The sequence below is a fragment of the Ailuropoda melanoleuca genome, chromosome 5 (assembly GCF_002007445.2).
Source record: "Ailuropoda melanoleuca isolate Jingjing chromosome 5, ASM200744v2, whole genome shotgun sequence".
NCBI lineage: Eukaryota > Metazoa > Chordata > Mammalia > Carnivora > Ursidae > Ailuropoda > Ailuropoda melanoleuca.
In genome coordinates this window covers 38,523,367-38,535,139 of record NC_048222.1, presented here as the reverse complement: position 1 = coordinate 38,535,139, position 11,773 = coordinate 38,523,367, and the positions used below count along the sequence as shown (strand labels likewise).

The 11,773-nt window shown below is 51.8% G+C and overlaps 1 long non-coding RNA gene across 2 annotated transcripts; it reads right to left on the bottom strand.

Annotated features, from left to right (window-relative positions):
* Positions 1-1,405: 1,405 nt before the first annotated feature.
* LOC117802339 lies at positions 1,406-6,078 on the bottom strand. 2 transcript variants are annotated; one of them, XR_004625553.1, is made up of 5 exons: positions 5,765-6,078; positions 5,356-5,524; positions 5,128-5,206; positions 4,888-5,000; positions 1,406-1,735 (listed from the first exon to the last, which is right to left on the bottom strand). It is a non-coding gene; the product is annotated as an uncharacterized LOC117802339 (long non-coding RNA). The 2 variants fall into 2 exon arrangements; XR_004625552.1 differs by having other exon boundaries at positions 5,356-6,078.
* Between the last annotated feature and the right edge of the window lie 5,695 nt (positions 6,079-11,773).

Here is an 11,773-nt window from a genome sequence, read left to right as displayed (position 1 = left end):
CTGACAGTTGAGACCTAGAGAGCCAGACCAGGAGGCCTAAGGCGGTGCTTCTCAAACTGGAACGTGCACACTTGAATCTTGTCGAAAATGCAGTGTGACTCAGGAGGCGTGGGGTAGAGCCCGTATTCTGCATTTCTAACAATCTCCCAGGTGATGTCAATGCTGTCGGTCTACGAAGCACACTTGGAATGGCAAGGATCTAAGGCAGCCCTCCGAACCCAGGCAATGCCCTGCACTCCAGGCTTCATTTCAATGCAACCGCCATTCGTCAAGCACCTTCTGTGTATATGCTTTTTTTTCCCCCTAAGGATTTTTCACGGATCATTTAATGTATTCCTCTAGACAGCCTTTTGATGTTGGATAGATTATTTCCAACCCCTGCCACCCACTTCTAAAAAATTTTTTGCAGGTGCAGTGGGTTTTGGTGCCTAGCCCACGGCCTGTATATGGCAGAGCTGAGACTCACACCCATGGCTCTCCCCTATACAGGGCTGGTCCTTTGAGCACCTAATTCAGAAGCCTAATGGGAGAGCTAATGTGGCGAGCGCCCTCCACTCAAATGGGGCAGCCCGTGGAGCTTGGCCAGGGGATTGGACTGATGCCAAATGTGCCCTCGGATCACATCAGAAGGCCAAGTTTGGCCTCGGTGACCCCGGGCTCCACCGTTTCAGACGGTCATTAGGCAAGCAGGCAACATCCCGTGATCCCGGGTTCGTGGGAAAGAGCCCTCTTTGACCTTATGAGTGTTTTGGAGCTGGACAGACCCAGGTTGGAGTCTGGCCACATGACATGACCTTGAGCGAGTTATCCCATCTCCTTGAGTGAAGGCCCCCTCACTTGTAAAATAGATTGATAAAGATTCTTGCCTTTCAAAGTTGTTGGGAAGATGAAAATTAATAATGTAGTAAAAATCCACGGTCCGGTGCCCAGAACAGACGGAACACTCAATCCCCCCCCACTTTGCCCTTTGGAACAACCCTAAGGGTTTCGTTTTTGCTGTTCACTACCCAGACACAACCATTTTAGATTCTCCTTCAATGGGGTGTAAAAATGGGCTCAAAGCAGATATTAATGTAGTGCCTTCCCCACATACAATAAAAGAAGAAACTATATTAAGTACTATCATCTTTTCCTGATATAACAAAAATCTATATAAATACACTTCAAAACTTATACTCTAAAGTAAAACATGTCAGCACCAAGCCATACTCAGTCAACACGGACAAATGTGGAAATCAGAAGCAAACTCCCCGCGTTACCATTGTGATTTGGCGTGAGTGAAATCGTCGATAAGTTTTGCAACTTTTGCTGCCTCGCTTCTGCAGTGAGTGGTGTTAATTCTGTTAAATGTTGTTGTCACAGAGTGTTCCTTAAATAGCTTTTAATTGGTTTTAATTTGGAGAAAGACTGTTCTGCTGAAGATACTGGGGCAGAAATTGTCAAAAATAAACAGATAACAGACTGTGGAAAAACATTATAGACACGCTGTACCAGTCCGTACAAATACGTGGACACTTCGAATTTTGTCAATGTCACTTGTCGATGATTTTCACAAAGCAATAGTTTAACTGGGGATGCTTCTAATGGGTCATTGGAACCTTCCATGCGTTCTTCTCAGTGGACTTTCTATCCCCACGAATTCATTAGGGTGGTGGAAAAAAAATGCAAACAAGTCAGCAATTGCACTTAATCCTGAAAGTTTGGGTCTATTTAGGTAATTGATGTTATCAATGACCTGTGAAAAAAGGGTAAACAATATAAAATCCTTTTCTTTTTTTTCTTTTTTTAAAGCTTTTATTTATTAATTTGACAGAGAGAGACAGCCAGCGAGAGAGGGAACACAAGCAGGGGGAGTGGGAGAGGAAGAAGCAGGCTCACAGCGGAGGAGCCTGATGTGGGGCTCGATCCCAGAACGCCGGGATCATGCCCTGAGCTGAAGGCAGATGCTTAAGGACTGTGCCACACAGGCGCCCCTATAAAATCCTTTTCTAAACAAACAAACAAACAAACAAACAAACAAAAAAACCTGCCAAAGANGGACTGTGCCACCCAGGCGCCCCTATAAAATCCTTTTCTAAACAAACAAACAAACAAACAAACAAACAAAAAAACCTGCCAAAGATCAAATTACTGTCATCCTGACACTTAGAAAATAAACAGGCGCAAGCACATGATGCCACAATCTTTTTGTTATGGGGCATCTTGGTGAAATTGCAGCCAAAGCAGTCCTCCCTCCCTCCCTCCCTCCTTCCCTCTCTCCCTTCCTTCCTTTCCTGAAAACTATAGTCAGAATTTTCCCACCCATCTTTCGAGGTATTAGCATAGTTCTAGATGCATGATTCCATTCAAGAATTCTGTATCCCTTCAGCCAAGGGAGCAACATCTTTGTAAAGAGGCCAGCCAAGGTGCCCACATTCTCTCGGCTCTAAAGGCAGCAGAGGTCAATACACTTTACTAGAAATTGCCAAGTATTGTCAAAGAATAGTCCCAATCTCATTGCACATAGCATTTGAGGCATGCCATACTTTGTTTACATGGCATCTGGCATAAAATATGTATTAGAAACATCTTTTCCCCCAAGCTAAAGTAACTCTGAATCATGCAGGGGGAAATCGACAAGCACAGTGGTCTACACCACGTACTACGTACTATGTCCTTGCATTTGCTTAGCCAATAAGATATGAAGAGGCAGGATCTGAATGTTCCTGTCTAACAAACAGAAATATGATTCCATAGGTCACTGGATACAGGATAGATATACTTGAACATGAGTGAAATTTACTTACTTGTCACGAAAGCCAGAGTGGCATTCTATTCAAGGGCGGCTTTGTTTATTGACCAGTAGTGTCATGTGTGTTTAAAAGCCAGTTATGTGGTCACCAGCTAGCTCATGAGACTCCCTCTCTCTTTTTTAAGATTTTATTTATTTATTTGAGAGAGAGAGAGAGCACAAGCAGGGGAGAGGGGCAGAGGGAGAGGCAGGAGCAGGCTCCCTGCTCTGGACCCGAGCTGAAGGCAGATGCTTCACTGACTGAGCCACCCAGGTGCCCCTAGCTCATGAGACTCCAAAAAAACCAGTTGCCTATGTGAGAGCCACAGCCGGTTGCATAGAAATGATCAGTGCACGAGGGCCCCTGAAAGGAAGCATCGTCCCAGTTTGACATGGGTCGCTTGGTTTCCCAGGCGCACAGTCCCAGCTCCTGACGATGGAGGCACCCATGGTCTGGCCCAGCTTCAGCTCCAGCTCCCCCGACCCAGAGCCCTTCCTCAGCCCGCTGGGCTCTGTTCTGAGCAAGACTTTGGCGCCTCTGTCTTGCTTCTTTGCCCTGGGGTTCTCCTGCTCTGCTGAGTTTCTTCTCTTCTCTGCCTGCATCAGTCCCACTCATCCTGGAAGAGCCTACTGAGACCGTGGTTCCGCGGGGCCCCAGCGAGAAGCCCAGGGTGGTGCATCGGGATGGGTGAGGGAAGGGACCGTTTAAAGGAGGCGTCTCCAGAACCACAAGAGAACCATGAGGGGACCGTGGCTGCCAGTGTGGGGGGCCGGGCAGAAGCCATGGCCTTCTGTCCAGGAAGCTGATCGCGGCTCAGCCTGTACCCAGCAGAGACGGAGCCCTGCTCTCTCTTCCCGCTGTCCATCGCCTGCCGCTCCACTTTGGCCGATGCCAACTTGCAGATAGAGGCAAGATGTCCTTCAGGCAGCCTTCAGAGGTGCAAGCTGGGTGGAGGGGCTGCAGCCTGGAAAGGGTGGGCAGCCCTCCACCACACCTGGGAGGCCCGCTGGGGAGCACAGCCCAGAGTGGTCTCTCTCTTCTTGGAGCCCCGGGAGCACCCCTGGCCTTGAGATGCTGTAGTGCTTCTTAGTCAAGCCACGAGGACGTGGCTCTCTCTCTGGTCTTTTCAGTGTATCATGGGCCCTGACGTAGTGTGTAAGCACCCTGAAGCAGGTGCCCTACTCGCTTCGTATTTCCCATATGGGAACAACCAAATATCCTGGGGATTCTTGGCTGCGTCTGTTTTGAACAGCATGTCCCTTTGTTCTCCTCCCACCCACTCTGCCCCCCACCAGGGCATCTGGATCTGGACCTGGGGTTTTGGTAGATTTTAGGGGGGTGTGAATATTAAGGGTAAGAGCAAAGATTCTGTGGGTCCCAGGGCTGGCTTGGGGCATTTTCAGCAGATGCAACAGGAGACAGAGCATAGGAGTTAGCAGAGAACCTGACGTCACACTCAGGAGGAGCTGGGGTAGGGGGCAGGGAGGGTCATCAAAACCAAGGGACCAGAGACAGAGATTGATATGGGATGTGAGTGGGGAGTGCATAGGCCATGGGGACCTGAGCCAGCGAGTCACCATAAAGGAGACACTGGGACGGGCAGGGAGGGGGCTTGGATGCAAGGTTAGGGAAGGTGCCAGAGATGGAGTGTAGACTTGTGCTGTCCGATAGAGCAGACATAGCCACGAGCCATTGTTTAAATTAACTAAAATTGAATGAAATTCAAAATTCTGTTCCTTGGTCACACCAGGCACCTTTCTGGTGACCTACCTTGTTGACCAGCATAAGTTAACACATTTCCATCATCACAGAATGTTCAATTGTATAGTCTGGTCCAGAACATCCCAGAGATTTTAGGGTCCCAACAGTCCTAACAAAAGCACCTGTTTGGGGGCACCTGGGCGGCTCAGTCGGTTAAGCGTCTGCCTTTGGCTCAAGTCATAATCCCAGGTTCTGGGATCAAGCCCCGTATTGGGCTCCCTGCTCAGTGGGGAGTCCGTTTCTCTGTCTGCCCCTCTTCCTATTCCTTCCCTTCTTGTCTCTCTCTCTCTCAAAATAAATAAATAAATAAATAAATAAAATCATTTAAAAAATTAAAAAGACAAGAAGCACACACCTGTTCGACCTGATTGGTTCTTATCTGCTCCGATATCAAACAGACCCAGCTGCACATCTTCACTTTGCCGGGGAATAATGGTGCGATGAGTCCCCAAACCTCAGTTTTCTCGTCTGAAAGATGAAGACAGTAGACTAACTCTGTTGAGGGTTGGCAGTTGTCTTGAGCGGTCCTGGCTGCACAGGAGCTGCTTCATAAATGGCCGTTCCCAGCCTCCCTGGCAGCAAGAGTGATACTAACCAGCGTTTATTAAGAGCTTGGTCTGCGGACTCTGCCCTGAACAGCTCACAGTGATTGCCCCGTAGAATTCTCACAGTAACTGTAAGAAGACAGCGTTATTGTTCCCATTTTGCAAATGAGGGAATGAAGCCCCAGAGAGATCAAATCGCCTGGCCGATGTCAGGCAGCGGCGAGCCGTGTTTCTGTAAACTTGCTTAGACGCTGTTATGCATGGTGCTCTGCTCTTACCTATGTCTGGTCTGAGCGCCCAGCCGGGTGCCTGGCGTGGGCCCGGGCTGATGCTTGGCTGCTAACTGGCACATCGATTTCGATCAACTTTAATAGATCCATTGGCAATTTCTCCATCCCTGATTATTGCCTTTCACATTTGCTCCTCAACGGGGTCTTGAACGCGAATCTGGGGGCGTTCAATCTGTGTTTAATGAAGAGCCTAGCTGGCCGAGGACTTCGGATCCAGGAGGTTTTAGGAACACCGTGATCTTGGGCGGAGGGGGAAGAGATGGGTTCTTTTCGTTGGGGAAACCCAGAAAGGGAGTGATGGGACTATGCCCGACTCTCCACGCAGTGAGCGACCTTAAGCTGGAATCTGGGGCGTCCTTGGGGGTCATTTACACTCTGGGAATTCCAGTTTGCTTACCAGCGAGAGACAAAGTGGGGCCTCTGCTGCGGGTGGTTTGAGATGGAACGGATCTGAAGACCGAGTGCCTGGAACACGGATGCCCTCCGCAAACACACTCTCAGCCCCCACCCCAGGAAGCTTCTGGGTCACTCTGATCTCTTTGTGTAGAGAGGAAAAGGGCTTTTATCCTCCGGACCACACGTTTTAAAAGAATCTACAGCTGTGTCTTGGGAGTTCTACAAATTATGTAAATTTCCACCTTGATTGGGAAATCTCTCGTTTCCTCATGCACGTACTCAGAGAAACCAGAACTGCAGAAGGACAGACTCTAGAGCCGGATCCTGCCTCCCGGCCTCCCCAGAGCTGGGCCCTGGGCTCCCTGCCTCCCTGCCTAGCAGGCGAATGCAGGGTCCGCTTTCTTGCCAGCAGACGACAAGAGCGAGGCCTGGGGGCTCTGGCGCTGGCACCAAGAAGGTTCCAAGAAGAAAGAAAACCATGTGAGACCTTGCGTGTCCTTGTTGTGAGGCAGGTGAGGATGACTGGGCAGCCTCTAGGGCCTGAAGTTATGAGGTGGTGTCACCCTGAAGAGAGACCTGGGGCTCATGGGTCTCCCCTCCCCCTCCTCTGGTCTCTCCCCAGGTCATTTCCTCTGGTGACTCTCAGTCTGAGCTGGTTTCTCCCTGGATTATTATTTGGGGTCTGTGGGAAATTCTGAGCACTCCGAGGTGGAAGTCACCGAGTTATCTGGAAAGACCATGAGTAAGTCTTGGACTCAGTGACATTCTCTCCAGGAAGGTTGGGGTACAGCAGATTGCTGTGGCCTGTGCTGACTCTGGACTCAGACTTCCCTGGGCTCTGTTCTTGGCTCTGCCAGTAATGAGCGGTGGGTCCCGTCCCCGTCAGCTCCCTCTCTCCTCTGATATTCTGGAGTACCAGCTTTGTACTGGGATTTTCACCCAAGGGATGCTTTCTAACTCTCGCAAGCCTGATGTAGAGTGACAGTAGTCCCCTTTTACAGGGGGAGAAACTGAGCCTTTGGGAAATAAATGGCTCCCCTTCTTTCCCCCCCTTCCCTCCCCTTCCCCTCCCTCTTTCTCTCCCTCTGCCAGCCTTCCTCTCCCTGCTCTTCCCCCTCCTCCTCCCTCTTCCTCTCCTCTCCTCTCCTCTCCCCTCCTTCTCCCTCCCCTCTCTCTCCCTCCCCCCTCTCCTAGACCTTCCATCCTCACAGCCAGCTAAGTTCCCTGCCACCTACCTCTGGACCCCTAGTCCAAAGCCCTACATTGACCACAGTGAAGAGACCGTGCAATAAGTCCCTTGCGGAGGCTTGGGCCCGCTGGTTTGACAGTTGGTCACCATCAGGCTTGGCTGTCACCCAGACCCCCTCTGAGCAGGAGATCAAGGCTTTGGGCTCTGGCAAGGACATAAAACAAGGCAACAGAGAGAAACAATGGGGAGACTTTTCAAAGGCAAGCATTCCTGACCTTTGTCCAGACTCTGGGAACGTTTTGTTTTGAGAAAGATCGAATTCACACAATGGGTTTGGGGCTGAGAAGGCAGGTCGACAGGCTTAGTAAATGTCAGTGAGGCCTGAATGTGGGGCAGGGCCAAGCCAGCCCCTGGGGAAGGCTCTGCTCCACTGGCTGTAAATGACCCTGGGGACCCCCAAAGGAGTTTTATTTAAGCCATCGACTGGCAAAGAGGTGGAGAGAAAGTCCTGGGCTCCTCTCTCTTCCCTCTCCCCACACTGAAGGCAAGCTGGAAATATTGGTCCTGCTCTGATTTTCCCTCCTTCAGTCCCTCCCAGAGCACTTAGGAGGCTTCCACCTCCTGCAAAGGGTGTCCGTCAGCCTCAGGCTGTGTTGGTGGGCGCTAGAAAGCCAGCCTTACCCCCAAACCAAAGGAAATGCACACACCACCCCACACAGTTTGTTTCTAGGAGAACCACCCCTGGCACTTCCTCCTGCCATAGGCCCATTTCCTAACGGCCACTGGTTACAGTGGCAAAAGACCAGGGTCTGCTCCCAGAAACTCGTCTGCCTGCAGCCCCAGCTCTCGTCCCACTCCCCCCACTGCTACTTACTTTCTTATTCTTATAGTTATGGACCCTGGCCCAGTACGGAGAAGAAAGTGCCTAAAGGACGAGTGGGCCCAGAGAGGGGAAGGGACTTGCCCAAGGTCACACAGCTTGTGGGAGCAGAGCTGGGGCCAGACTTTCTGACTCCCCAGTGAGGGCATTTTCCTCCCAAGCTCCATGCCCCGCCAACAAGATGGCTGGTGCCTGGCTTCCTTCTTGCCTGCCTTCTTGGAGGAAAGCATCGCCACCTAGAACCTTGATTTTTCAGACCTCACAGAGAACCAAAAAAAAAAAAAAAAAAAAAAAAAAGAGGTCAACAAAACCAGAAAGAAAGAAAACCACCCATGATTCCCCAGCCCTGACCTGAGAAGGCTTCACTGCAGAAATCAAGAAAGGGTCCCCGCCCCGCCCCACTGCCCGCCCCGCCCCCCCCATGGCCGCTCTGACCAGGGTCATTTCACAAGAGCAAGTGGTACACTTCGGCACTCTACCCTACCTTGCCTTTGTAGGGGCTTTCTGTTTGTACTCAGGTTAGCATGTCTTCCAGAGCGCCAGCCCTGTTATTTTTTTTTTCTTTCTGGGGTTGTTTTCCTTAAGGTTCAGCCTCCCTCAGGCAGAGCCAGGGACTTAACTGTCCAGCAGGAAGGTTATCTCCTCCCCCACCAAATTTCATCTCCTGTGGGGTGGCTAGGGCCCTCCCTGCCGGCTGTCCCTATAGCGGTGGCAGTCCTGTCCTTTGACTGGGAGCTGAGGCCCCCTGGGTCTGCTCGTGGAACCCATGCTGATTGCCTGCCGTGCGTTGTAAGGGGAGCGGGCTGTTGGGTGGCTCCCTTGCACTTCCCAGAATGATGGAAACAAGTTCTGGCAATGGAGGGCAGAGATTGTCTTGTTCACCTCAAGAACCTCTTGTTCACCTGGCCTGGGCCCGGCTCAGAGCACAGGAAGTTTCGATCTCGAATTAGAACATATTTCCATGTCCTTCTACTCTACCCAGGTTGCCCAACCCTCTGGCTCTTGAGCCTTCTTTCCTGCTTTGGGTCCAGCTGTTCCTTGAGCCTAGAACTCCTTTCTATCAGCTTTTGATGCTCAGAGTCCTGTCAACCTCCAAGACCAATGCCCTCCCCTACTAGATGGTATGCTCCTTAAGAAAAAGGTTGAGCTCACCTCCGCTGTATCCTTACACAGAAGGGCCTCTGCGCATGTCTGTTGCACAAATGAAGGAGTGAAGAGATGAACAAATGGAAGCCTGCCCCCCGCCCCCCCAGACCATAGAACCCTCTCCCTCTCACTGGGCTGACTTCCTGGGTATACCTCTTGATGCTTTGATCCCTGTCGGGCTCCTGCATCCCAGGCTATGCTTGGCTGTGCTGAAGAAATCCTTCTCACCGTCTTCCAACACTCTGTCCTATTGCCCGCAACTAAACTGCGCTCAGGGGGAAAGTCCGAGAAGAAGGGCTGTAGGGCAAGCTAGCCTAGGGTATTCCAGAGGGTCCCGCTGTGGCAGAGAAGGACAGGTGGAATCGTCAGTCCAGGTAGGAAAGGAGTCAGGTCTTGGACACAGACTGGGACACTGGGGACTCGAGACCAGGCGCGCATTACAGGTTCTAGAGCCCAAGTCAATGCTTTTCCTTCCAGAAGGGACAGCATTCCCGCGGGCTCGCCTTGGCAGAGAAGAGCTGCCCTGCCAGTGGTGTGGACCCTCCGGGACCCCGAGGTGAAGACCTACGGCTCTCAGTTGAGACTGGGTGCTCTTTGCTGGGCCTGGGGACCCTTGACCAACAGGAATTGGCAGTGGCCAGAGGAAGGCCAGAGTGAATCCTGTTACTAAAGTCGCCAGTGACATTATAAGCTCCTTGAGGGCGGGGGTCATGTCACCAGCACATCTCAGGGTCTGTCAAATCCTGCAGAATCCAAGTGCCTGGCATTAGGCCGGGGAACCTCCACCTCTAACCAGCTCTCGAGGTCCTGATCAGACACAGTGAAATGTCACAACTCCTGCCTCTCGAGTCTTGGAGTCCCCGCAGCCCAGAGCTCATGGTTGGACGTGTGAAAGGTACCACATAAATATTTTTAAGATTGAAATCCACTTACGTGTTACGAGGGGGCTTCTCTGCCTCTTGAGATCCAAGTGAGATTGGCTTAGACCCCCCCAAAGTTCCTTCTCCATGGAGACCCAGGGACCCGGAGGTTTCTGAGACTTTTTAGGGGACCCACAGCCTCCTGGCTCCTGCTGCCCCAGCCTCCTCACACCTACTGTCTTCATCTCAGAGCACGTGGGCCCAGACGGCCAGCGTGGCCTCTTCTCAGTTCTCGCTGGCACGAAGCATCCGTGGGTGAGGCAGGTTGACTTGAAGATACAGGGTGGGACGGGAGTGGGAACGAGGGAAGGACTGACATCACAGCAACGCAAACAACTTCGAGCTGAACATCAGGTGTTTCGTTCTTAAAGTGCCCGCCCCTCTAGGCAGCTGTATCTCTGGACCATCTTCTGCTCCTCAACGCCCCTCCCCCCCTGATTTTCTCTTTCCCTTTCCTCATTCTGAGCAATCCCCAGTTTCTTGCCTCATTTCCTGCAGAGCAGGCTGGCCTTGGCTCCCTGGCCTTACAGGCCTTGGCCCCCCGCACACACCCAGGCCTTCGGACCACCCCATCTGCTCTTTGAGGCTGCTCCCCAGATAGAGACCTTTTGCTCCTGCGAGGAGTTCTGGCATCCGCTGTAGGTCCTAAAGCTTCATGCGTTGCCTGGATGCGGAGCGCAGACGCTGGAAGGGATCCCGGAGATCATGAGTCAAACTCAAGTCAGACGGTCGCTGGCCCAAGGTCCCTGGCAAGTGAGACGAAGGGCAGAAGCTGGAACCTCGACCCCTGGCTCTCCTGCTCTCATGGTTTAATTGATTCCATGAGTAACTCAGGACTCCAGTGCACTCTTACAAGTGTTGTGATGCAGAGCGGGTTTTGAAGCAAGACCGGGACAGCCCGACAACCCTTAGTCGTGTATCTTCATCACTCCCCAACTCCTGAGTTAAATTCCATGAGCACAGCCCTTTTGTCCCTGCCCTGGGCTCCGGTGGGCAGACAGAGCCAGGATTCTAGCCCTACATGTACCATTCAGATGCTGCTTGATCTTGACCCACAGTTGTTTTCCCTTTGGGCCTCAGTTTACCCACCCTTAAAAAGAGGTCTGCATCTGGCACTGTCCTAGCAATTCGTAGAAATGTCTCCGGTGTCTTCACAGGATGGCACACTTGACTCCAAATGTGTGTGTGTGTGTGTGTGTGTGTGTGTGTGTGTGTAGGGCAGTCAAGGCTTTTTACCCCAATGCCACTGAAGGCATTTCCATTTTTATCTGTTCTAATGACTAGGGTTTCATAAGGACTTCTAACCAAAAAAAGATTTCCGTTGCTTAAAAAGCACTTAGAAACCTCTGTGTAGCAGACCTCGGGGGTCCAAGGCTCTGTTGAAATCTGAGCCCTCATGGCTACAATAAGGGGGGCCGTGCCACAGGGCTCCCCGTGGCTGTGTCTTCCATGGGGCCACCATTAGCAAACAGGGACGTCCATCACGAGGCAGCTGGGTGGGTGGGTGGATCCCCATCGTGGGGGCTTTTTGGGACTTTCTGAGTGTTGGCAAGTGTGAATCAGGCCCCAAGTTTTCCATTTCCTCTGCCCAATACACCCTTTCACGAGAGCATATAAATGTGTCGTTCAGCAAAACGGAGATGCGAAAGTTCCACAGTCCAAAGAGGGTGTGGGCGGGAGTGGAGGGCTGGGCGCAGGTGGGCACCCAACATTTCCACTGTGGGCGGTACACAGAGGTAAAAACCCTTTCCCTCTTGCAGCCCTTCCCAGGAACAAGCCTCTGGCCAACCCGTGAGCCCCGTGATCCTTGAGCGTCTCTCCTTGTTCTTAGCGTGTGTGGTTCGAGGGCAGCTGGGGCGGGACTCGGGCAGCTGC